Source organism: Rhea pennata, chromosome 4 (genome assembly GCF_028389875.1).
Source record: "Rhea pennata isolate bPtePen1 chromosome 4, bPtePen1.pri, whole genome shotgun sequence".
In the NCBI taxonomy this organism is placed as follows: Eukaryota; Metazoa; Chordata; class Aves; order Rheiformes; family Rheidae; genus Rhea; species Rhea pennata.
This window is the reverse complement of record NC_084666.1, coordinates 46825579-46849990: the sequence shown is the minus strand read 5'-3', so window position 1 is coordinate 46849990 and position 24412 is coordinate 46825579. Positions and strand designations below refer to the sequence as shown.

Sequence of the window (24412 nt, the reverse complement as noted above, 5' to 3'; positions counted from 1 at the left end):
TTTTCTTTCTTCTTCCTTTTAAACAAGCCCACAGTGCAGAGGTCATACCTAAAGAGGGACACAGCATGTTTTTCCTTGCCAACTTGTCTATTTCACAGATACTGCTAGGAATTTTATACTATTATCCAGAAAGTTATTCCTTGGAGACAAGTCATCTTGTGCCATTTGAAATGAGGGTAGATGTATGTGTTGGCTGCTCCTTTTCACAGTACCTGATGCTCTGATGTAGCTCTGTTCTAAAGGCAAAATATTTGCCCTTCTGAAATATTTTTGTGAACCGTTAAGCTAATCATAGCTAAGGGGTGTTTCAGCATTATTTAAAAAAATCCCATGGGAGGTGAACGAGTCACCCTTGAACACAAGTGGAATTTGAACATTGTGTCTAGATTCATTCCGAGAAATAGAGAAGTGACTATAATGCTGTATAGCAGGGCTCCAATTAGCTTTTAGCTAGTCCAGGTATTGTGGAAGTTTAGTTATGGCAGTAGGATATTCAGGACAGGCTACTTTGCTTCTTGGCTCATCTCTCTAGCACATTAGCTAGCTATTTTAGAGCTAACTTTGATGTGTCTTGCTGCTCTATTGTCACAGTGCAGTCTAGACAAAAGTGGAGGCTCAAAAAATTTCTGAGACTACCAGACTCTTGTTTTTTTGTGTCTCTGTTACAAGAAGTACCTAGTTCAATAGAGTCCTGGTTTATGACTGACGCTTTCCAGTGCTACAGAGTCACCACGAATAAATAATATTAATAAACAAGGTATCTCTAGCATATCGCTTCAGCCACTTTGGGAATAAATCTGGGTTCCAAAATACTTCCACAGTATTTGGAAGATTATGGTTACAGGAATTTAGACGAATAAGGAAGTAAAAGAGGGAGCCATGTTATTGCCCAGGTAAAGCAAATGACACCAGAGATGCCGTTGTCTTCAGGTGAAATGGGAAATCAAGGCTCCTAGTCTGAAAGTAAGGTAGAGTATATCTGAATGCCAAATAGAAGGCATGTGCAAACAGCAGTTTGTACTTAAAGGCCTCCTCTGAGCCCTGTGCTAAGTGAGGCCCTTGAACCACCTCTTATTAGTGCATGAGACTGAATGAAAATCAGAAGGAGAATTGAAGCTTGTAGATTTACTAGGCTTCACATCCCCAGAGTTAATCATTATCCTTGTACATGCCTCTCTTTCTAATAGGATTTTTGTGTTATATTTGGAATGAGTGCCATTAAAGGAGCTGCAGGAAAGTTTAGACAAAATCTGTAGAAAAACTGAATCAGTTGAGCTGGCTGGAGAAGTAGCATTTATGGCCTCCTCTCTCATTTTAATCTTCAACCCCCTGAGATTCCCAATTCCTGTTGGCACCCCAATAAATCAAAGAAAGTCCAGATTAGAAGCATTAAATCATCCAACAAACTCTTGTTGGGAATAAAACCATTCCTGACTAGTTATTCTGTGTTCATTGGCTCTAGAAGGCTGTATTTCCCAAATGAAGGATGCAAGAAATAGCAGTTTGTATCTTCAGTGGTATTTGGAGTGGTATGAAAGTATCCACACAGTAGTTCTGTGAAATAGATAAGGCATAATATTGCCACTTTATAGAGAGGTTTAAGAGCTGAAGTGGCTAATCCAGACCTAACTATAAACTCAGTGACAGGATAGAATTTATGTGACAGCTGTTGATATACACAGGCTGTATAACCTTTGTTTCTTTCCGCACAAGTTACAATTATAAATACTTCGTATGTATGCATAGTTTGTATTCTGAGGTGCAGTTAAATTTTTTATAATAGTCTGCTTCTTCGTTACTGCAAAGTAGAGAAACAAATCTATGGGCAAAGTGGCATTATGTACACTATTAGGTTCCAGGTGGGTATCTCTGTTTTGATCCGTTCCTTGGTGTGATGTTACTGACAAGCTTGAAGGAGACATGGAAAGGCTTGAACAGAGAGAATTCTGAAGGGGGGGCTGGCAGGATAGGGGAGATCCTGGCAATCGCTTAGGAGTGTGAGGAGGAGCAGTTGCAGGTGTGACCGTTCTGTGCGGAGAGCCAAGAAGAACAAGGTACTAGCACCCATGGTTTCACTTAAGCCATTTGGAGCACAGGGATATTTCCTGAAATTAGATGTGGCCTTGGTTGGGGGGGAATTAGGAGGGATTCAAGCAAAACCCTAGTCTTTGCTGGCACTTGCTTGACCCTGTGAGGCACTACAAAAGGGTTAAACATTTCCACAGTGTGTCGCTCGCTTTCTAATTAGGAAATGGTCCAAGAGCTCAAAGTTCAAAATGCACATGGTCTGAGCTGGGATTAAGCCCAAGCTCCCATTGATTGCAGCCTAATACGTTAGTGTGCTACATCTGCACATGATCCCCCCCCTTGTTATTTCTGCCATTCGTTTTCCTTTACTTAAGAAAAATGAAACAATTCATCTACAGAGTTTCACTTCTTTTGTCACTATCCAAATTCTTTAGTTGCTTGAGATTGTGTGTTTTCTGGTAATAACTTGTGACCCACTTTATAATTAAAACCAGGCCAGTAAAACATGACAAAAACCTCTCTCCGCTCCATTACAGGGTTTGTTGCTATTGCTGGGGAAGCAGGAGATGTCTCTTTCCAGCAAAGGCACAGGCTGGTTGGGCTGAGCCTCAGGAGGCCTCAGATTCCCCACAGGCAAGCTGGCAAAATGGTACCTATCTGGGTTTGTGTTTTGACATGGAGCATAGACAAGGGGAGAGAAGAGTGAGGCTAGGCTGGGGCCACAAAAAGGTGAAGGAAAAAAACAGTTTTGCCAAGCAAAGAATAAATGATAGCCAGCCACGTGGATGGCACTCTCGAAGGGGAGAGAGTCAAGAAGTTACGCTGTAGATCCTGTACTGTAGCACTTAGGCAAAATTAAGTTCTGGTGATTCATAACCAGAGTTTCTTTTTTTTGCCCGTAAGAACCATTCCCCAGTCCAAATATTTTCCTGGGAAATCCAATTATTACTAGAGAAATTTTCATTTAGTTAAAATAGAACCTCACTTTCCACTGGGAAATGTATTTTAATAAAACATTTGGGTTTGCTGGAAATAAAACCTGAGGCTACAGGAACGTTTGGGACCTTGCATTTAAGAGTGGTATGGTTTTGTTGGTCATAGTTTTAGGCTCCACCGCAGAATGGATTGAGGTTTCTGGGGATAATAGCTAGCTTTCTGCTTTAGAAAGTGAAGGTGGTGATCCCTCTCCATACCTCTTTCCCACTCCTGTTTACAGCTACATACGTTCCCTGCTTCCCTTTGCAGACTCTAGTGAAGTTTGACACCTCAGTAGATGAGTCGGATCATCAGCCTGTCGGGAAAACACATCCAGCAATTTGAATCAGCTCTCTGAGCCTTCATGTTATTCCTGGAGCATGTGTAAGGGAGAGGACAGGCCTGTGCATCTGGGAACGGGATGGGGATGGGGGCAGGACCACCGTTTTGGAAAAAGTGAGCTGTTAAATCAGGCTGACAGTCTTGGGAATCCTCACTCACAAATGGCACTTGGGGTTGCATCGTTGGCAGTGCTAATCACAATTTTCCTGGGTCATACAAGGCTTAAGGACAAAGGGGCAGCTTCATCCTTGGCATAATTCTATGAGTCGAGTCACAGGGTGATTTTGTCTAAAGTGTGCCTTTTCAATGTAGTCCACTAAATCAGCTCATTCTTTCTTTCTCTTTTGTTTATTTGTGGCTACACTAAATTAGCATCTTAAATTGCCATGGGAATCAGAGATGCAATAGCTAGCTTTCTTTTTTTGTACATCTACAAACAGTCTTTTCAAAGCAGTTCAGGCCCTTTTCACAATCTCACATACAGTGTTTGGGCACTTTATTCATGTCCATCAAGGAATTTTGATGGCTAGCCTGTCTCTTAAAAATCTAACAGTGTCAGGTGCATAACATACGGCATACAGTTGATAGAAGAGCACATATAATTTATACATGCAGATGGAGCATTTATTTTTCTGCTGTGACTTGTCACCCATTTCTCTACTGCTCCTCACCCTCATTCTGATACATTTTTTTCTATGTTTCGTGACACATGCAAATTCTGGAAAAGAAAGGAAAATAAATGTCTTGATTTGATCAGGCAGTGCATTCTGTGCATAGAGGACAAGGTGAAAAAAGAGGGCTTTATAGAAGGAGAGAAGTGGGCTGAAAAGACAGGCCTTGTTGTGATGAAGAGAGCCATGGGAGCTAATCAATAGGAAAGGAGAAAGTCTGAAAAGGCCTTGAAGCTCAAGACAAGAAAGCTTGGCTTTCATGGGTGTGTGGGCAATGTGGTTGGGGTAGGGAACAAAAGATGACCTCAGTTGCTGAATTTTCTTAGGAGGAGAGGAAAAGAAAGTAGGTGCATGAGGAACAACATCCGAGCTCATCAGTGAAAATAACTGGTGATCACACAGTAGGCCTGAGCAGAGATTTAGATTTTAGAAGTATTAGAAGAAGAAAGCTGTAGTGAAATAATGATGTGTTAGTGTGGGCAGTGTAGGGTTAATTAAGGAGGAGGTCTGCATAAAAAAAAAAAAAGCAGTGCAGGTTATACTTGGTTGGCAGCTGATAGAGCCCTGTGATCACACTAGGATCTCAGATATCATTAAAGTGAAGAATGTGTTTAGTATGCCTCACTGTGAAGAAAAACTTGCAAACATGACCCAAGCATGTTGTGCTGCAGTGATATGTGCCAGAACTCGCACGCAGCCTGTCAGCAGAAGCCCGAAAGGTGCGATATGCCCGTCTCTCTGAACGACGTGCTAATAGCAGCATCTGCTTCGACAGGGGGCTGAGCTCCTTTACCAAAGCTGAGGGGGAGTGAAATGACTTGTGCCAAGACTATAAGGACAGTAAAGGATGAAGTGTGATCGAATTGCCTGAATTTGCACCCAGAAAAGGATCTTAAAATTAGGAACTGTCAAGGCAGTTAATGCAATATGCCTAAACCACAGTCTAAGATACAACATCAGAGGGGAGCAGAAAGCAAAAAATTAGAAAGGTATAGCTATAAATCATTGACATAAAAGTCCTACAGGAACCTGTACCAGCAAATAGTAGCAACCAGATAGAATATGTAAAGGGAAAAAGGAGGATAACAAGAAGTAGGCTGTCTTGGGAGTGTGAGGGAGGAAGAGGTAGATGCCAAGAGAGGAATTAATCAGAAAGGTCAGAAAAACAGTGGAAGCCCACAAGATGACATGAGTTTTAAGGAGAATCTTCATTATTTCCAAAGCAGAAAAGAGCTCAGAGGATGAGGCTGAAGTACAAAGCATGATATTTATCCAGGGAGTTATTAAATAAGAGACTTGATGAAACTGATTTTGGTGGCAGCCAAACTAGAAGGATAAGAAAGTAGGACAGAGCTGGGATGAAATGGGATCAGTAGCTGTAAGCAGCATATTCAATTAACCAGGAACAATTCAGTTTAAACAACAAAGGAGATAGATAGGAACATGGGGAGACAGGTGGGATCTCAGATGAATTCCTGTTGCTGAGGCAAGATCAGAAGGAGCTTAAATTTCAGAAAGTATTCACCTGGTGCAATACCTCTTCTGTCTCTCGGTTGCGATCACTAAAATGATGCAGAAGTGCTCACTTCTGTGCTGTGCTACCTCTCCATGAAATGACAGCAGGAGGAGGGGAGAGGGAGACCCTGAACCTCCAGTTTGGCAGCAATAGTTTGCTAGATCAACTTGGTTGTCTCACAGAAGAATCACTCCGAGGTGCCTAAGATGTGTTTGGGATTTTGGGGAGAAATGGACTAAAAGAACAAGCAGTTAAGATGGAGGCAAAGGGAAGCAACAGTACTGGGATTGACGAAGGCTGAGGTAAGGTATTTGTGAGACAACACATAAGAAAACTCAGTGTCAGGAAACAAAGTGTGTTAATAAGGATGAGGATAAGAAAAAGGGAGGAGAGAAGAAAAATCAGAGACCTTGTGGGTGAAACTTCTCTACAGTGAATATGAGCTGATCTTACTTCACAGTATTTTATTTTTTCATTGACCTAAAAGCAGAACTATGCATCGATGATGCCTGTGGGCTTTGTAAAAGGAATTACATGTATGCGCAGCAAATATGCGCTTTCCCTGAAGTGCCTTACTGAATTTTTCCTTCTGCCTTAAGCATTTTACTGCTTAGCAGTAAACCATCAAGCACTTGTCCTTCCTAGGCAGCCCCTCTCGCTCCCCTGCTTAAGAATGAAATGCAGTATCTTGAACAGCCAGTGTGCGAAGAGGCTAATCATTGGCTCGCACAGCGGCCGGCAGGCAGGCCCGCCTCTTGGGCTTGTGCTGACAAGCTGTTTGTGTTTGTGCAAGGCCACCCTTAAACTCAGCCGCCTCATGGCTTTAAGGGGACTGACCGTCTGAACGCTGCAAGGAGCTAAATCTTCTGGTCAGAGGCACAGTGAGTTTCAACCTCTGATACTCCTGAATGGATTCTATGAAACACTAGTAAGTAGTCTTCTGTGGCATTACGGCTTTTCTCGTAAGGTTAAGGATAGCTGTTTCAGCTAGGCAGGTAGATATTATCATTCACAGCAGCAGCTATTAAAATATTTTCCTCCGTTTGAAGTAAAAGAGCAGCTACTTTGTATGCAGTGTCATGTCTACAAGGATTACACTGTTCCAAACTCAAATGAAACCTTCCTGAAGTTAATAGGGCCACAACCTATTTAAACTTGCCACATTTTTTTTTTGAACTTTAATTAATCATCATCCAGTTCTCTTTAGCTGCATTTCCAGTATTTGATCATCCAGAGGTGCTTTGAACTGTAGCAGTTTTTGCAAGGTCATAAATAGTGTTTAGAAAAGTGTGTAAGTGGGACATTATAAAATTAATACTGCTTACAATACTGATAGGTGCTGTTGCATTCTAACGTATACTCCTAGTAGTAGAAAAAACAAAGTCATAATCAGAGATTTCAGTAGTCTTTATAGGTCACTATTAGGAAATGATCACAGTTCTATGGAGCAAAAGACTGTAGAGATGGAATGAACTTGACTTTTTGTGTCTTTACCCTGTCTTTTCTAGTGTTCAGAATTTTAAATGTTTGGTAATGTAAGGTAAAGAAAATCATTCTTTACCTTAATAGTGCATTGCAAGTATCGATGGACTTTTCAGACTTTCACTCTTTTCATGTGCAAAGTAAGGCAAGAGAGGCTTAGCTCCTCTGTCAGTGTTAGAGATGAAGCAGAATCTCAGAACCACCCTGCCCCTGAAGATTTGGCAAGTTTATGTCTACATTTCATTTGGTAGTTGGAGCTCATCTCTGTTTCTTCATTTTATAAATGAAGTAATGATACAATGAGTTAAATGACTTCCCCAAGACTAGAGAGCAAAGTAACAGCACTAAACAGTCTAGTGCTCAGGTCACTGGACTACATTATCTGTTTTTCTCCTCTTCATTTATTTTACCAAATGCTTTTGGACAAGGCTATCAGTAATTTCTAGGGATGTCTGTTGCACCTCACTGGGTTTTTGGATTGGCTGAGAGAAAAATACTTCATGCTTTCGCTGCTTATCCAAACATACAAAACTCAGTGGGAAGCCTCAAGCAGACCAGAGAGCAGCAATATTTTTTGTGCTTCATTCTTTTGGCCTGTCTGGAAATGTACTATATGGTACCATGTCAACACTTCAGTACTGCTAGGCTGGCCCTTTCACTGGGGTACTTCTGCTTCAGCTCCCTTTTGAACCAGAAGTACCAGGATCTTCAAAAAATCAAGCTGAGGCTTTGAGTTGAAATTACCTGAAAAAAAAAAAAAAAGATTATCGCTATAGAAAGCATATTCACGATGCTTCTTTTTAAAGTCACAGGAATGATTTTAATTCATCAGTGAAGTTACGTTCAGATCTTTATTAGCCTTGAGTTATGTGAGAAAATGAAAGAAATTCCCAAGAGATGGATGATGCCATGGTCTTTCCAGGTTGCTAGCTTGCCCTCTGTGGATATACATGAAGGGCAGATTCTCTGCAGGTTGTACCCTTGTCTCTCCCACTCTGCTTGCGTTTTCAGCTTCAGTTTTGAGCACAGCTTCCACAGACTGCCCTGATTCAGTCTTGAGACCCTTGGCTCAACTCTCCTTCTCATCTATAATGCTTTTAAGGACTGCTCCATTCAGTGAGTCTTGAATTGTAGAGGGCCAGTCAGGCAATATTTTCTGTGTGAAATAGTGGCTAGGAGACATTTAGAGAGGAACCTTCAAATAAAGCTGGCCAAATGTTGGGCAGCCATTTCACTTAGTACGTTTTAACTAGATGGGACTTGGTGCTCAGCTTTAAGACACAGTCTCTTCTAAAGCAATATGGTGCATGCATTGTAGCGTGTGAACTAAAGCTAATTATAGCAATAAGCTGCTTCTGTGCCAGGCAATGAACACAAGCAAGAGGTTTTCATTCACTCTGTGTAGCAGTCACATACTAAGCCTGAAATAGTAAAGATGAAAATGGAATTGTTTTTTGTCTATAGATCAACAAACCAGGACCTCAGTATTTAAGTAACAGTAACAGCAATGAGATATACACATCAGGCAGCAATGCACACCTAGGAGTTTTTGCTGTCACACCACACAGTTAGGCGTAATCAATATGCTCACCACATTGGCTCTCTCTCAACTAAAGAAAGAATCCCTTTGTGCATCACAAGCTCAGCATAACATGCCTTGCTCTGTAAGGGCAGATTGTGTCTGTTTGATTTACATCAGGATAAACAGTCAGCAGATTAAAATTGATTTGTCTTCCTTCCAGAGAGATAATTTTCAAGATGTATTCATGAAGGTTGCTAAAATCAACATCCTTCATTGAAAAAAACAACCCCTCTGACTACTGTGTACTGCATATGCTGTAATTTTACTTTGGGATTCTGAGGTGATGGGCAGTTTGTGAAAACAAAGTGATTTACTAATACTCATTAACTGAGCCTTCAGATAGCCTGGGAAGCAGATAAGCATATCATCCTCAATCTACAAAAGAGGGAAATGAAGTGTGCAAAAGATCTGGGAATAGAACTAAGATCTCTTTTCCAGAGCTGTGCTTTTCCTGCAAGTCATTTTCTTCCTCTGGCTCGGTAGGCATGCTCTATGCTGACTGGGGGATCCCCTTCCAATATTTTACTGTGTTTGAGTCTTTGGTCTTTACACATTTGCAGTGTAGCTGCACTCACTCTATTATTCAATAATTCAGCAGTTATGGGAGGGTATTAATTTGGGATTGAGTGGAACCCTGACTTCTTACCACCACTTCCAAAATATACTTATGGTTGCCAGATTACGTGGCCTGTGAAGTTGAGTCTCATGTACTAGATTTCCCCTTCTTTGCCCTTGATGTGTCAGACCAGCCCCCAAAACAGACAGAGCTCTTGGGAAAGGACAGCTCTCTAGATTAATAAGAGCTGATTTTAATTTGCTTTAAGTTTTGAGTTACGGGAGTTTTAATTTATGACACTCTGAGCATTCAAATATTTATTGAAAAGAGGAGGCTTTACAGGTGCTTTTCTTCTCAGGGCTTCAGCTCATTAGCAGGTGCTGTGTTAATGTGTCCTATATGATTGACCTTTATCAGGAAGAGATAGCTGTGGGTGAAATACCACATCTGTCTGGATCCGATGAACTGTTTGGATCTGGCCAGAAAACTGAATTGGCAGGTAACGCAGAAAAAGTCTGCATGCCCAAAGGAAGCAGTGACAACCTTCTGCCAGACAGGGGGTGGATGTCCTCATAAAATCACTCAGCATCAGGTCTCCATGGGAAATAGAGGGTTCAGTTTGCAAACAACCCATCCTCAGCCTCTCTGGACATTTTGTCCTTTCTCTTAAATCTGAAACCTCTGACTAATAGCCTTCATTCACCCATACCTTATTAAAATTTTTAAAATCTTTTATTTTCTTTTTTCAGATCCATTTTTCAAACTAGCAGAATTCTTAGGTCCTTTTCTGGGTAGGGGATGTTGTTGCCAGTCAAACAGAACATATTGCTAGGTTCCAAAAAGTGAAAACCATACTAAGCATGCAGCCTTTTCAATTAAAAAAATGCATTAGGGGTGTACTACTTAGCTCTTGCTTGTACATCAAGAGCAGGGTTCTCTGCTGTCTGCATTTTGTTTTGGTGGTGTTACTGACAGCAGTCATTGCACTTGAGAAAAATGTGATTGCAAGACAAGTTACGCAGGCAAAATTCACCCCTATAGGACAGAAGAGGTTTCTTAACCAGGAATTTGTTAAGGGTCCAGTTCTGTAAGGTGGTTTGCCTGAGATAAAATGGAAAACATGGCTTAAGAAAGAGAGCGAAGGTGACCATTTTCCACCTTCCTTGGGTGTGGCAGAGTGAACTGCAGTGGCTGAACAGCCATCAGGTCTCTGCTGGCTTAAATCTGTATTTACTAGAGTGTACCATTTTTTTCAACTTCTCTCTGTCCTGTCCTATGTGCCTGGCCTTCCAGGTGGCCAGGAATGCTGAAGGAAGCAGGCAACTGCAGCATACTGACACTTATCTTGCTGTGCTCTAGTCCTATGCTGAAATGTTCTCTTGATCTCTCTAGGCAACCCCTAATCTTTCTTCTTACTGGAATCACTACCTTACAGAACTGGGTTGTCTGCATTGCTGCTTTGAATGTGTGTGAAAGGCATAGTCCTGTGAACCACTTCTTTTTAGGGTACTTACAGAAAGGGTATAAAATTAACTGCAGCCTCCAGGTGGCCCAGCCAAGTTCCTCTCTCTAGTTCATCTCTCCCAGGCCCAGAAAGCAAATTGTGTCCCAGTATGTGCTCAGGTATGCAGGAAATATTGTAGATGCCACTGCTCCTTCATCCATAAAGGAGCTTTTACATATTTCAATTTCCTTCCCTTTTTCCTGTGTAGCTGGGCCAAGGGTCTAAGAAAAGCAGCAATTTAAGCTCCTACCATAAAATGTCCCTAATTGAGTGGGCAGCTTGCTGTGTTCTGTTCTGGCTGCTGCTGTCTAAAAAAATTATCATGGCTGTCATCAGGTTTTCCCTCTTATCACTGCTGGATCCCAGCATGTGGAGCTGAGAAGCGGAGTATGCGTTAAGCATCAACGCTTGTACCGCAGTTTTCCGCAGCTCCTTACACAGCTTCTTGAGATGTCGCTTTATCTTACATTCCCTAGGGTATAGTATAATATCCTAATATACCATAACAATTAGATGTTATTGTCTATTACAGTAATATCCTGGCATGAAATTCTGCAGGTCTTACTCTGGCAAAACTCCTGCTAAAGGCAGTGGGAGGACTGGTTACTAAAGGGTTGAAACACGACTATGAAAATTACAATCTGGTATATGTGTTTTTCAGTTTTGCTTTGGCTTGGGCTTAACTTTAGAGTGGTACCTTAAGCCTTCTTTTTGATTAGTTTTTGATTCCATAATAGCAAGTGGATATGTTTTTGATGCAGGTAATATTAACTCTAGCATTGCAGTGGCTGAACTTTCAGCATCTTTCAGTTTTCAGACATAGCATTCCTGAGACCCCTGTCTAACGCAGTCTTCCTGATTCTGTTCATTTTCTCCTTTGTTTTCTCCTGATATTCACTCTTTTGTGTCACTGTGCCACTCTGAAATCTGTGCTTGATTCTCATATACATTTTGGGACCCAGAGCTATATCAAAACATTTCCTTGCTTCCCTATTTCCAAGGAAAATATCACCCTGTCCCTCTCAGATACATAAAAGGAATTGTGTGAGCCAGGACTGCTATGGCTCTGATAACAAAAAAGAGGATACAGGAGTGGGAAGAGATGATCACATGCATAGGAATGGTAGGGGCAGCATTCTTGTATATGTTTTCAACTCTAATCCTCAGCAAAGGTTCCTTCTAGTCCCATCTGCCCCAGAGCCCTGCACAACGTTGGGCCCCTCACCAATTTACTTTGGCTTTTAGTGCCTCCTAGCCCCCAGCCTCACTCAGATTCCCCATCCTACCCTCCGTCTAGCACTTAGCCTCACCCACAGCCCTCTTTTCCAGCTCATGCCAGTGCAGAGAGTCTTTTTCCTCACTCACTCCTTACAGCCCATGCACCCTAGGGCCCTCTAACCTCAGCCTCTTCATCTTTCTGCCTCAGCCTGTGTCCTCCTACCCTAGAGCAACCTTTTTTCCCAAGCCTCTTATATCTCATCCTTCTGAACCTCTCTGCTCCATCAGTTTTAAGAAACTCATTCTGCTTGCCTCACAGCCCTTAAAAAGCTTCCCTAGAGCCTTTCGCTCCCTGCCATATTCTCCTACTCTCAGTCCTCCCCTACTACAGTTCAGTGTTTGCAATATGGAAAACAGGGAGCTATTTATTTTTCTCCAGAGTCTCAAGTTCTTCAGTGCAAAAGTCTTTACATACCTTCTTTTTCCTCTTTCTCGTCGTACTCAAAGGATGAAATGTAAGATGCGTTCAGGGTAAACCAGGCCCTTTATATGCTGTAAGAATGTATAGCTCTAGGCAAGGTCAGAGAAAGACTAAGCCGTGAAACATGTAAGTGTGGTATATTTCTTTTTTTAGTGAATGTAGCCCTTTCTGTTCCTCTGGACAAACAAACTGTCCAGCATGCAACACATATCTTATGAACCAACTTCAGCCCCACAGCTACTTGTGAACTGTCTGCTATGATTCTTCATGTGCTCATATCTTTGCGTTATTGGTCACATGGTAACATGTGATTCTTGGATAAACGATGTTTTCAAACAAAAACAGGGATTGAGACCCATTACTTTAGGTTCAGAACTTTTTGTGAATGCAATATATGAAAATGTTTTGTGTCAACGTTTCCCGAACACTTGCTTTTGAAAGAAAGCTAATTACATGAATGAAAGTTTGTGAAAAGCAGTAATACTGAGAAGTCACAACTTTTACAGGAGCCTAGGTTGATGGTTAATTTCTGAAGGTAGCAACCTGGGCCTCAGAGCAGTACAGGGCAGAATTTTGCCAAGCATGAGCTTGGCACAAACTAAGCTCATGCTGGTATTTAAGGGTCATGATTGTCACAGAAGTGGGACTTCCAGCTTTAAGTGAGATTGCAGTCAAAAGCAATGTGGGGCTTATTTCCTGTGTCCTGGTGTATTTCCATGTGCAGTGTGGCTGAGGAAATGGCTCATGGTCTTCTTTCTTCCCTTGCTCCTGTCCATAAAACACTACCTGTGTCAGCTTGTGGCACTCACTGGACCCTTGTGAGCCGATTCACCTCACTCATCTGGGACAAAATTGTTCCATTTGTCATGGGTTAATTTTCTGTCAGCAGATGGACTGTATCTGGTCACTAGGGGTCTGACAAGCACCTCAGATAGTGCAAGGTAAGAAATGGAAGCATGCTGCCAGGGGTGGGAAGGAAAATAGGGACCTTCAGAAACAGCCTGATGTTTGTCTCTTGAAATTACTGTCTTCTAATATTTGATCTTCTCTGATGAGCACCACTGGCACAAATGTATTGCATACTGTTTGTTTGCTTGTTTGTAAACTTGAAGAAGGCAAAGAAGTATTCCGCAACTAACTCCTGCACTGTGGGCTTCAGGATGGGGAAAAAAGCTCACTTAGTAAGCAAAAGCTCTCCATGTCACCAAAGCTCTCCAAATCAGATCATGTGCCCCATGCAAGCCTAGGTCTCTGAAATCACAGGTATTAGTGAGAAGTGATAGTAAAAAAGTGATTTAGTGCTATGCTTATTCCCTCTTTTGTTCTAAGGACAGCTGGGGCTACTGCAGGCTGTGGTAGAAATTTCAACAGCCTTGGGGCTTCTGTGTCAAGGCTATACTATAGTCATTTCTGTCTGAGATGTGTATTTCCTTTCTGTGGGAAGAAGTGATACATATAATGCAAAAATATCAAAAGCTCTGAAACTCCCCGATCCTCATCTAATTGTTGGAGCAGGCTGTAGAGGAATATCACAGTAGATTATCTCTTCAAACTGTCATCTGAAGATTACAAAACTTTCTGGAGGCCTTAGCTAAAGTCACGTCTTTGGGTGCCAAGCTGGAGTATTGGAGTGAAATACACAGTTTGAGAAGCCAGATTAAATAAATAGAAGATCAGCATTTGAACACAGATCCAAGATATTCCATGCGGTGGCAATAAGAAAAACTTCACCAAGATATTGAAGAGAAGGAGCTTTAAAATGTTGCCAGTAAAATGATTTATAGTATCACAACTAATGCTTCCTTAAAAGATGGGTTACTGTCAGTGCCAAAATCTGCATTACTGTATTTAATCAAAAGAAGTTGAACTGAAATTTCACCTTGAGCTCCTCCAAGGATGGGTTTGTCTCAGTTTATCACAGTTGTGGTGTTTAAGTCTTTATAAAGCCTGTCAGCTTGTTTGCATCAGAAGATTCATCTAGGACTTCAGCTATGACCAACTCAAAATCTGCACAAACATATTTAAATCGAACACCAGGTAGACTCAACTGTTACAAATGAACTGTGAATACATAGCTGAGATGCAGCCCTGATTTGCTAATCTGCCATCCTGAGCTTCAATTGTTCTGGCATTTTCATGAGTTCAAATTAAATGGCAAGATATATCCTACATCAGACCCAAACCTTCCACCTACTGTGTATCACAACCTGTCCACCACTGACTGAGAGGGGGACTTTTCTTGCTTTAAGGAATCTACAATGCAACTCAAAAAAAAACCAAACAAACAAACAAAAAAAAAAAAAAAAAAAAAAAAACCAAACAAACCACCACACAACTTTTCAAGAATCTACAAGCAAAGTTGCATATAACCAGTATAATCAAGTTCTAAGCTTCATCCTTCTCTTAGCTGTTGTCCTATCAGGTCTTGGTGAAAAAATCAGGGTTACTTTCTGCTTACATAGAAAATAATGAAGTTGTTCAGTAGCTGGCATTTAAAAACATGGTAGATAGAAGCTGCCATTTTTCTAAGAGGGGAAAGTTGTCCCTAGCAGATTGTTTTTCCTATCTGTTCCCTATTGCAGTTGTTCCTACATGAGGCCCTATACAGTAAGTTTTCTTTCATTGGCAACCTGACGAATATCTTCCATCTCAGTTTCTTCAGAAAATTAACAACCTTAAAAAGATAAGACCAGGCCTGCAGAAGATAAAGGTATCTGTGCTAGATAGAAATTGCAGTGCTTGGCAGCCCCAAAGTTCCAGGCACCAGAGTGTGAGAAACTGGGCAACATATGATGCTGTGGCAATATTGAGGAAACAGTTGTGTGCAGCAGCTGCGGGAGGGACAAAACTAGCCTGACCAGAGGCAGGAGGTATCTATGCACTGTGGGATGCTGGTGCCCCACGTGGGTGATAGCAAGAAGGAAATGAAGAATAGGAAAGAAGGGTGAAAAAGATGCAGAGTAAGGATGTTCCTCAAAGCCTGTAAAATGAGAGGTCATTTAAAGTAGGTCACTATTTCTGAGTCCTGAATTTTAGTGAGGATTTCTTACACAATAGTTACTTGTGCAAGCTGCCTTGGTATAAATGGACTGGAGTGTTCTTTTGAGAGACTAGATATATTGAAGAGAACTGAGGGATCGATGTAAATTATTGCCTTTGCTCCTCAGGGGAAAAAAAACTTCAATCAGCAACAGCATCACAAACTGAAAGTGGTTATTTCCACCTACTCTCCGCTTCAACACTACATGTCAGCAAAAACCTGATTCTTACTCTAAAGATAACAGTCATTCAGCTTGTCCCGTGCTGTGAGAGCACAGTTGAGAAGAGAGCCTGCATTCTGGAGCATTGTCCAGAAAGCCGCACAGGGGCTACTCCGATGCACCTCATGAAACCATTTTTGACACCAAACCTGAAACTCTGCTCCACCCGGATCAAGTTTGTTGATTTATGAAAAAAACAACACTGATAAAAACAAGATGTAGTCAATTCAGCCTATTTATCTAGCAGGCAGGGGAAGAATAACTCAAGCAACTATGTTTACTTTTTAGTGCTGCTGCTTCAAAATAAAAAATCTTTGTTTCAGCTGATGTCTGTGCATTTCAAGTGTTTTGCTGTTTATTACCTTGTGTGGAGGAACAAAACAGAAAAAAAGAAAAAATACTAGAATGGAAGCCAAACATGTACAACTATGATAGCATTAAAGGTCCCTTCTATATCGCAGGCCTGGTGATGGCTTGGTAGTGTCTTGAAGAAAGGTAGTTCGATGAGCAGTAGAACACATGAAATCTGTTTTTATCTATATCTTGTTTATGTGGGCTGCTCTGGTGTCTAAGAATATGATTGAGCTCATGTGTAGCCTTTCACGTTGGATCACTAGATTGGATTTCATTCATCTGGAGGGCTGCCTGTTTTCACAAAAGCTGTAGGAATATAATGCCTTTAAGATCTGTAGCCTTCTATCAGATTTGATTGAAAATACTCAATGGTTTATGTAACTGTTGGAAGGCATCTTGACAGCACGATAACATAAGCTAATTTCCTTAGAAAGCCAGGCAAAAATATGTGCGTAGAGAATGAATTCATAATTTTCCTCTTCTCCTGGTGAGAGATTCCTGATGTTTTTTTAAAAATTCAACTGCTTTTGACAATAGAAGTCCAGTCATGTCGATCCTGGATCCAGGTACAGGATGACTAGGCAATTAGCAAAATCATAATCTTGCAAAGATGAGAAACTGAGCAAATGACAAAGCTCAGGATTTTTAGGCAGAGTGCTTACAATGATGTTTTTGTTTTGTTAATGATTCACTGTAGTGATTCACCAGTGCTGTAGTGAAAACTGTCTCATGTAAAGATTCTCGCTGTTCAAATAGGATAAGATTATTCCCAACAGAAAGGCTTGGAGTTCTCCTGAAAGTCCTCTGGCAAAACCAAGAAAGACTAAATAAAACTTGATATAGAAGAGGCAGATAGCAACTTTGATTTCAATCAAAAGCAAAACTTCAGTGTCCACCATAAAGAAGAGAAATTTTGTTTCACAATTTTTCATTGTAGAAACAATGTTCTGAAGTACTGACTCAGAAACCTTGAGCCATCTAGAAAATGTCGGTGACCCCTATAGCCTGTGGTGCCTGAATTTTTTAACTGAAAATAGAGAGTGGAAGTGATTTTGGAGCTTCAAGCCATGAACGTTCACTGTGTGCTTTTCAAAACGTTGTTTGTGACACTTTTGGTGAAATGCTCAGTCTGGTAATGAATGGCTGCTAGGATAACCCCCGGGGCTCTTTATCAAGCCACTGTCTGCTGACTTCTCTGAGAGTTGCCTTACTAGGAACCAAAAAACCCCCCAACAGCCTTGCTTCCCACCTGCAAGTGTTTAGAGGATCTCGTAGATCAGCATTTACTTCCCTGTTTATAAAAAGTAGACTGTTTCAAAAGACTTGCCAAACTGTGGAACTATTTCAGGCAACGTCCTGCAGTTCTCCCCCCGGCGCTTTTGGAGAGGCTGCTTGTGCCGCGGGGGCCGGAGGATTTGTTTCCCTCCACAAGGGCACAGACAGGCTGTGTCCCCCCCACCCTCCCCCGCAAGGCGCGGGCTGCCGGGGGCGCAGTCAGGGGTCCGCACGCAGGGGACCGGCCCAGCACCGGCCACGGGGCTGGCTGTTTATTTTCAAAGCTTTTGCACCTCGGGTTACGTGCAGGGCTGATGCTTGGGGAGTTCTGCTAAAACTGGGCTGCCTGTATTCCCTGATTTGCCTGTAATTTGCAGCTTATGAAAACCAGATGACTCCGTGCTGTGTTGTTAACATAGGATGGGAGCTTCTGACATAAGAGCAGCTTTTACTGAAAACACTGAGTTAAGAAGATTCGGGCTCAAGCTAGATCGCTTCTTCCCTCCCCCCCTTTTGTCTATTTTTACTGCATCATTGGTATGTGTCCAAGGAAAGTCGGCCATATCACTCGGAAATACAAGGGGATAAAGTTTTGACTTTTGGATCTCTGCGGGCTGAGAGACTTCAGAGTAAATGAACTGGGAGAGAGAGAATTAAAGAGAGAGATTTCTTTAGGTGAAATTGTTGGCTGTCTGCCCCACCATCCGCAGGGTAAAAGCAGGAAGAAGCGGCGGCAGTCCGTTCCCCTTGCCTTTCTAAATAATGTAAGTTACCCTATCCCGGTCGGCTCCATCTGTCCCCGCGCTTTTTCTGCTCTCAAGGATTTTCTGAGAGCAGTGGCCGGGAGTTCTGCTGTGTGAATGGGAGCATGGAGAGGTTTGTGTTTCTTTCTCTTCTCTAAGTCGAAGTGGTGGCGGGGGAGCCTGGGCAGCTCGACGCCACCTCTGCCGTTGAAACCGTTCAGCCTTTTCGGCATTTGTGCAGAGAAGCGTTTGTAGTTGGCAAAAGATGATAGCAAATGTTTTGATTGAACTCTGTGTGTCAAGCTTGCTGTAAGCAAGCGTTTTCAAAGGGAGATTGTGTGATGCTGCGTAAACAGGGCAGGATGTGACAAGGGAAAACAAACGTTTCCTGCTGTTTAATATTTAAAAGAAGTAATTGAAGCAAAGCCAAGCAATTTGCCTAGGAAACAAATGCACTGATGTTTATTCAAAGGAAAATAATGACTCGGTAAATCAGAGAGGACAATATCAAGGTATAATTAGGAGAGGGAGTTTTATTTCTTCCAGGTGTTCTTCCAGTTTTTTGAAGCTGACAGCTAATGTTGTCAAGTTCAGTTCTTCTTGTGTGTATGAAGTTGAACCATTACCTAATGTTCTGGGTAGATTGTTTAGGTTGTTTGATTTCCCCCTTTTTACTTTATTCGACTGTTTTCAAAATGCATTCTAGGCAGACTGTCAGGAAAGTGGATAGGTTTAATTAAGAATAAGGGAATATATGAGTATTATAGATGTTAATGATAATGTACCGAATAATATACCAAGAATAAGGCAATAATCACCTTGAAGTCAGATGTTCAGAGGCTGAACCACATGCACATGTGCCCATCTGTATGGGGGCCAATAAGAAAATAGTGATGAAAGTACAGTGACTGAATAAGTATTGATTAAATAAGGGTGCTGCACAGGAGAAGTTGCCTTCTGTTCCAACATTCATTGTCTTAGAGGACAATGGATTTACTACCGGGACAACACTTCTGTGACCAACGGTTGTGATTTAATCATCAGTAGTTTTCCTTAAGGTTCCACATTGCTGCTTGTGAGAGAATTGCTGCTTGTGACCAGTGACCCCAATGAGAGCTTCTAGAGAATGGGAATATTTGGAATAAGCTTGGGAATATAAACTTTAGGGCTTGAAAAGCATATAAAAAGGTTTGATTTGTTAAAATTTGCAGACACTTGTTTATTTTAAAGCCAGTCGCATGAATTTCTGGAAGATGGACTCATGATATCTAAAGCCTGGAGCAGTTTTAGAGAGAAGGTACCAGGAAACCCCTGTTAAAGTCTTGGAACTGCAGCATCTTACTAGAAAACAACTAAGCAGAAAGAGGAGGTTAGTCCCTGTTTCCAGAGAGTTTTGGGGAGGGAGTTGTTCTACTGGATGCTGACAAAATGAAACAAGGCTTCTCTGTTTCCTCAAAGCCCTCAGCAAAGCATTAGACTAGCCTGATTTGTGAAGAAATCCCCCTTTTTCTGATCTGGCCCTGGAGCACCAACAATTTGGCTATAGATAACACAACTTGGGGTTTTCCTCATTGCGAGTTCATTTCAGTCCTTGAGATTCTTCCTTTTTCATGAGAAATGGTTTTAATACACCTTGGCTTTTCCTGGGGAGAAGGCTAAACAGAACCTCTTTTTTCTCTCTTGCTCCGAGGAGTATCACTAACACATGTTGCTTGAGGACTAGATGGGAGCATCAAGTGTATTTTATGACAGAATCTTAGATTTGATTATAGAGATTCTTTTCAGAGGAACAAGCTAAAAACATGGAAACATTTATTTTAGCCAATTGGGGAAAATCTGGTTTCTCTGTGTAATTTTTTAAAGGGAGACAGCAAATGTATCATGCCAGATACAAAATAAAAATGAGAAGTATATATATGTTTAATGCCTTCTTTTGTCTTGAATGTTGGTCATCTTATTTTCTACGTACTGACTGCATGAATTCAGTGAAATCTTACTTTGAGGCCAGTTGTAAGACTAGCAGTGTCTATTAAAGGCCTGACAGGTACCCAAAAGAGTGCTGTCTGAATTCTGCTATGTCCAGCAGTATGTATACTGTTTGGAAAATTAGATCTTACGTGGACAAATACGGCTATACTGCTGGGGGCTTTCCCCAACCCATGGCAGTATTCTTTCTCTGATAATCCCATTTTTAGCTTGAAGGTCAGGTTGTTTACTGGAAAATCCCAGATAATCTGTGCTTGAAGTAATCTTGAAAATGTGCTAGGCCTGTCTTTGTCTGATAATGGAATTTTCTAAATTCATAACAAAACTAGGATTTGGACAACTTGTATAAACACAGTGGTGCTCCTGATTCCCTTGAGAAAAATTGAGGAATTAAATGAACTGAAAAGATTTGGGTGTTTGAATTTAGAGAACAAAGTGTTGTGCATTACTATACTAAAGCTGAAATTTAATCATCTGCATAAATTATAAGCACACACAGTTTTGCAGAAGCATGCAGTATTGTGTCTAGACACATGGACTATTTATAAAAAAACAAAGGCATCATATATGGTAAACAGAAGGCAGTTTTGTCTCATCAAAATTGAAGGTACCTGAAGATAAAAGTGTAGCTAATTTGAACTATTTGTGTGTATGTGTGTGTATATATAAATACATATATAAAAGCAAACATACCTGTTTCTCCATATAATAAATTCAGACTATAAATACTCATCCTTAATACAATTGTATTTTAGATAGAAATAGCTCTTCATATTCAAATAGTTGTTTTAACTACTATAATGTTTCTGCATTATAAAAAGCCATTAATTCTGAATAATCTACAAATAGGCTAAAAATTAAAGTTAGTGTTTTTCATTCTTTTTTTTTTTTGTTTTGTTTTGTTTTGTGAACCCTTAAGAGTTTTCCCCTTGAAATTCCTCCATCCATATTTTTCAATGTAACTTATATGAACTTGCTTTTTTAGTCACCTTTCAGGGACTACCCTGAAGAAGTTCAGTGACTGCCAGTTTGAATTCCACTATTGCAGGTCCTGTGTGTCCCAGGTGCCTTATGACACCTTCAACCAAAATTAGATATGCTATTTCTAGAGACTGCAAACTGTGGTTATGTTATTGATAATGTTTGTGGAACATGGAAACTTAGTGACATAAGAGCTGGAAAGGAAATAATCATTATTTGGCGGTTTCTGTAATACTGGAGGGAAAGCAACAGGGCTCAGCGTTCATATAAATTGACTTCACTTTTCTATGCCGCTATTTTTGATAGATTATTTTTTGGTTTTAAGACACATTGCTTCTTCTGTTAGAATTGTGCCTGCTCTTGCATTTGTTATTATGACATAAATGCAGAGGAGGCAGTGCCTTAGTGTGCTGTAAGGGTTATGTTGACATGTGCCTGTAATAGTAGGGCTGCTTTGTTGCAAACACTTAGCACAAGGGATTTGGAAGAATTCTTGCATTGTGAGAAATTGTGCAAGCCTTCTTTCTCTCCCTCTTTACTTTTGTTTGACTGAAATAAAAGTCCAGCTCCACGGAACAAAACTTGAGTTGACCTGTTGACTTTAGGAGAGCTGAAAGTGGCATTTCATATCAAGCATTCTGAAATATTTTATTTCTATAAAGACAAGGTGTTATTTCTGTGATTTTAATAACTAAATGTTTATTTTATAAATTGTAAAGTCAAAATAGTGTTGTCTACTGTTTTCTATCATAAACTCTTTAGATGTTTTCTGCTACAGAATCTCATGTAGCTGGCACTGCATGTCATTCCTTCTAATTGTTTATTATTTGGTTATAATTGAATTTGTCATTACTTGTTTTAAAAAGGTGAGTTTAACTGGAAGTTAGTAATTTGTTTGATTTGATCAGTGGAATAGCAGCTTGTAACTGGTATAGCATAAAGTAAAATAAATGAAGTAACTTGTCATTCTAATGTACTGTGTGGGGAGAGCCCAAGGATCCAGTCAGCTGGGAAGTCGACTGGCAACCAGGCAGCCTTCCCACTCGCCAGCTGGCCTTTAGGGCAGTAACTCAAAAGTGAATCCCATTCAAAAGGCAGAATTGTAATAACATAATCCTTCGTGAGGAAGTGAACAGGCAATGTGGTAGATAAGTAGATGTAGGCTGGCTCCAGCTGTCTTGCTGTTAGTGGCACTAGGGTTAAAAAAGGCACAGCTAAATTAAGAGGGAGACTAATCATAGACACGTTACCAGCATGTATTCTGGCACATCTTACATTACATGGTGATCCAGTTAACACAAGCATCAAGATATATCCTGTGTAGCCAGTCTGCTACAATAGCTTGCAAACAAACTGCTGCCCAACTGGTTATGACCCTTTATGCTTAGATATTAAATCTAGGCTATAATAACTTTAAGAATGTACCCTGCCACTAGGAGAGGACAAATGAGTTATGAATGTATTGGAGGCACACATGCCCTGAAAGTTCCCCGTAAGGAATCAGACAATTCTGCTTGCTGTGCTCAGTGCTTGTGCTCATGTGTAAAGGCATTATTCATTCTCTCTCACTTTAAAACCTTCTGAACATTTTCAGTTTTGGACAGATTTTAAGAGCAACTGTTTAGGTGGATGCCAATCTTCTGTTGTTATGGCAGGATAGATACAAGTAGATGCAATTACATTTGGTCAGTGTTTAAATGCATGAGATGAATGTTCAGCAGTCTGCCTGCTTCTAATTCAGTATAGATTTATTTGTCCTAGTGTTATTATTCTGCCTAAAGATGTGTATGATCTGTTTACTTCTGGGTGACTTTCTCATTTTTGTTGTGTAAAGCTATTCATTCTCTGGTACCATACGCTTCTGCTCTTGATTACCTTTATCTCTCCATTCCAGAAATGGAGAGTGAAAATTCCCTGTTTTCCTGTTGTTTTTACTGGTGTTGAATACTAGCTAATAGGCTTGCGAGTGTCCCTAAAGTGAACTTATCATTGCAAAACTGTCATGTGTGGAGCGATGGCTTAAAAGATTTAGTGTAAGTTTTTAATCTTTGCAAAGATTTATACTGTGCCTGATTCCTTCTATGCCAAAGTTTAATAGAATTGGGTTAAGTGAGAGCTTAAAGGTGTGTGGTATCCACCAGTGTTTTGTGAAATTCTCAGTAGTTTATTTAGCAAGAGCTCTGGGCTAGAGTATTCTGAGCTATTTAGCTGTGACTGGTATGAAAATAGAAACATGTAAAGATTCTCTTGCACCTTATGCATAACAAAAAAAAAAAAACACTCCAAAGCAGTATTGGAATTTTTAGCAAATGCATTTGATGCAATTACTTAGAGAATCAAAATGAAAGATTTCACTTACAAGATTTTACTGAGCTTGAAAATACTCTTGAAAAGATCCTAACAGTTTTGCTTTTGTGTGCCTCTAAATGCATCCATATCTATTGTGGTCCTTGGAAAGACTTAGTATGTACAATATATTTAGCCCCTGGCATATTTGGCCCGTGATCTATATTTTTAGAGAGTTTTGCATGCTCTGTGAGAGACACTACTCCCAAAAGAGCAGATGCCACTAGAGGCAGTGATGTCAGATGTCTTTAAGGCCATGCTGGCTCTTGAGAACACTTATGTGTTGTTAATGCTGTAAGTCAGGCTGCTTACATGTCCCTCAGGAACTAAAATGACCTCCAGGAACGAAAATTCAGGACTGGGGAACAAGCCTTTTACAGTGCACTATGAACTGCTGAAGAGGAAAAAACTGCCTCGGTTGAAGTGTATATTTGCACAACACTTTTCGTACTTTTTTTGTGTGTGTGTATGTGTGTCTTCTAGTGAGGAAACACTACCACAAAACAACCTGCTACAAGTTTTGCTCTTGTAATCCCTGTATCAGGATTTCATTATGAAAAACCTTCCAGGCTTACTCCCATATGATAAGCCTCTGCCTTTTCTTTGTTGCTGTTTTGAATGTCGTTTTAATTGGCTATTTAGAACCCAAGTAATTGCACTGTATGAGGGTTGGGAAATCTAGATCCCCAAAATCAAGTAGAGCCACAACTGTGATACCATCTGAGGGTTTTTTCCTGTGTGTTGCTCTGAGACAATACCATGGCATTGGTTAGTGTGTGGTCTTCCAAATGTACTTGTAAGACCTGTTGGACCCTCAGCAAAGAACAAGTTCTTCTCCCTAGAGGTCCTTAATGTTACACCTAATTCTCGGTCTGCTTTGTGTAGTTGTGCAAGCAACTAACCTTTTGGCCTATCAGCTCAGAAACCACTTCATTATAAAGAGCTAAAATTAAGTGCTACATTATGAAGAATTCATCCTGTTTATCAAATACACAGTGGTAATTTATTTGCCTTGCAGTTAGGCATCTGAAATAGCTGGAGCTAAATTTTGATCATGAAATATAAACATATTTTAAGATATTTCACTACTAATTAAAGATAAATAATTTTCC

At 40.7% G+C, this 24412-nt stretch overlaps 1 protein-coding gene across 3 annotated transcripts in view; it reads left to right on the top strand.

The window, feature by feature from the left end:
* TRIM2 (tripartite motif containing 2) overlaps positions 1 to 24412 on the top strand; it is a 92925-nt gene that overhangs the window by 12591 nt on the left and 55922 nt on the right. Inside the window, exon 1 of one of the 3 annotated variants that reach the window (XM_062573852.1) lies at positions 17928 to 18008. The exons of 1 other annotated variant lie outside the window; for it this stretch is intronic. The gene's annotated coding sequence lies outside the window, so the exon portion shown is untranslated. Of the gene's footprint in view, positions 1 to 17927; positions 18009 to 24412 lie in introns of those variants that run through there. One more of the 3 variants, XM_062573854.1, reaches the window with a different exon arrangement.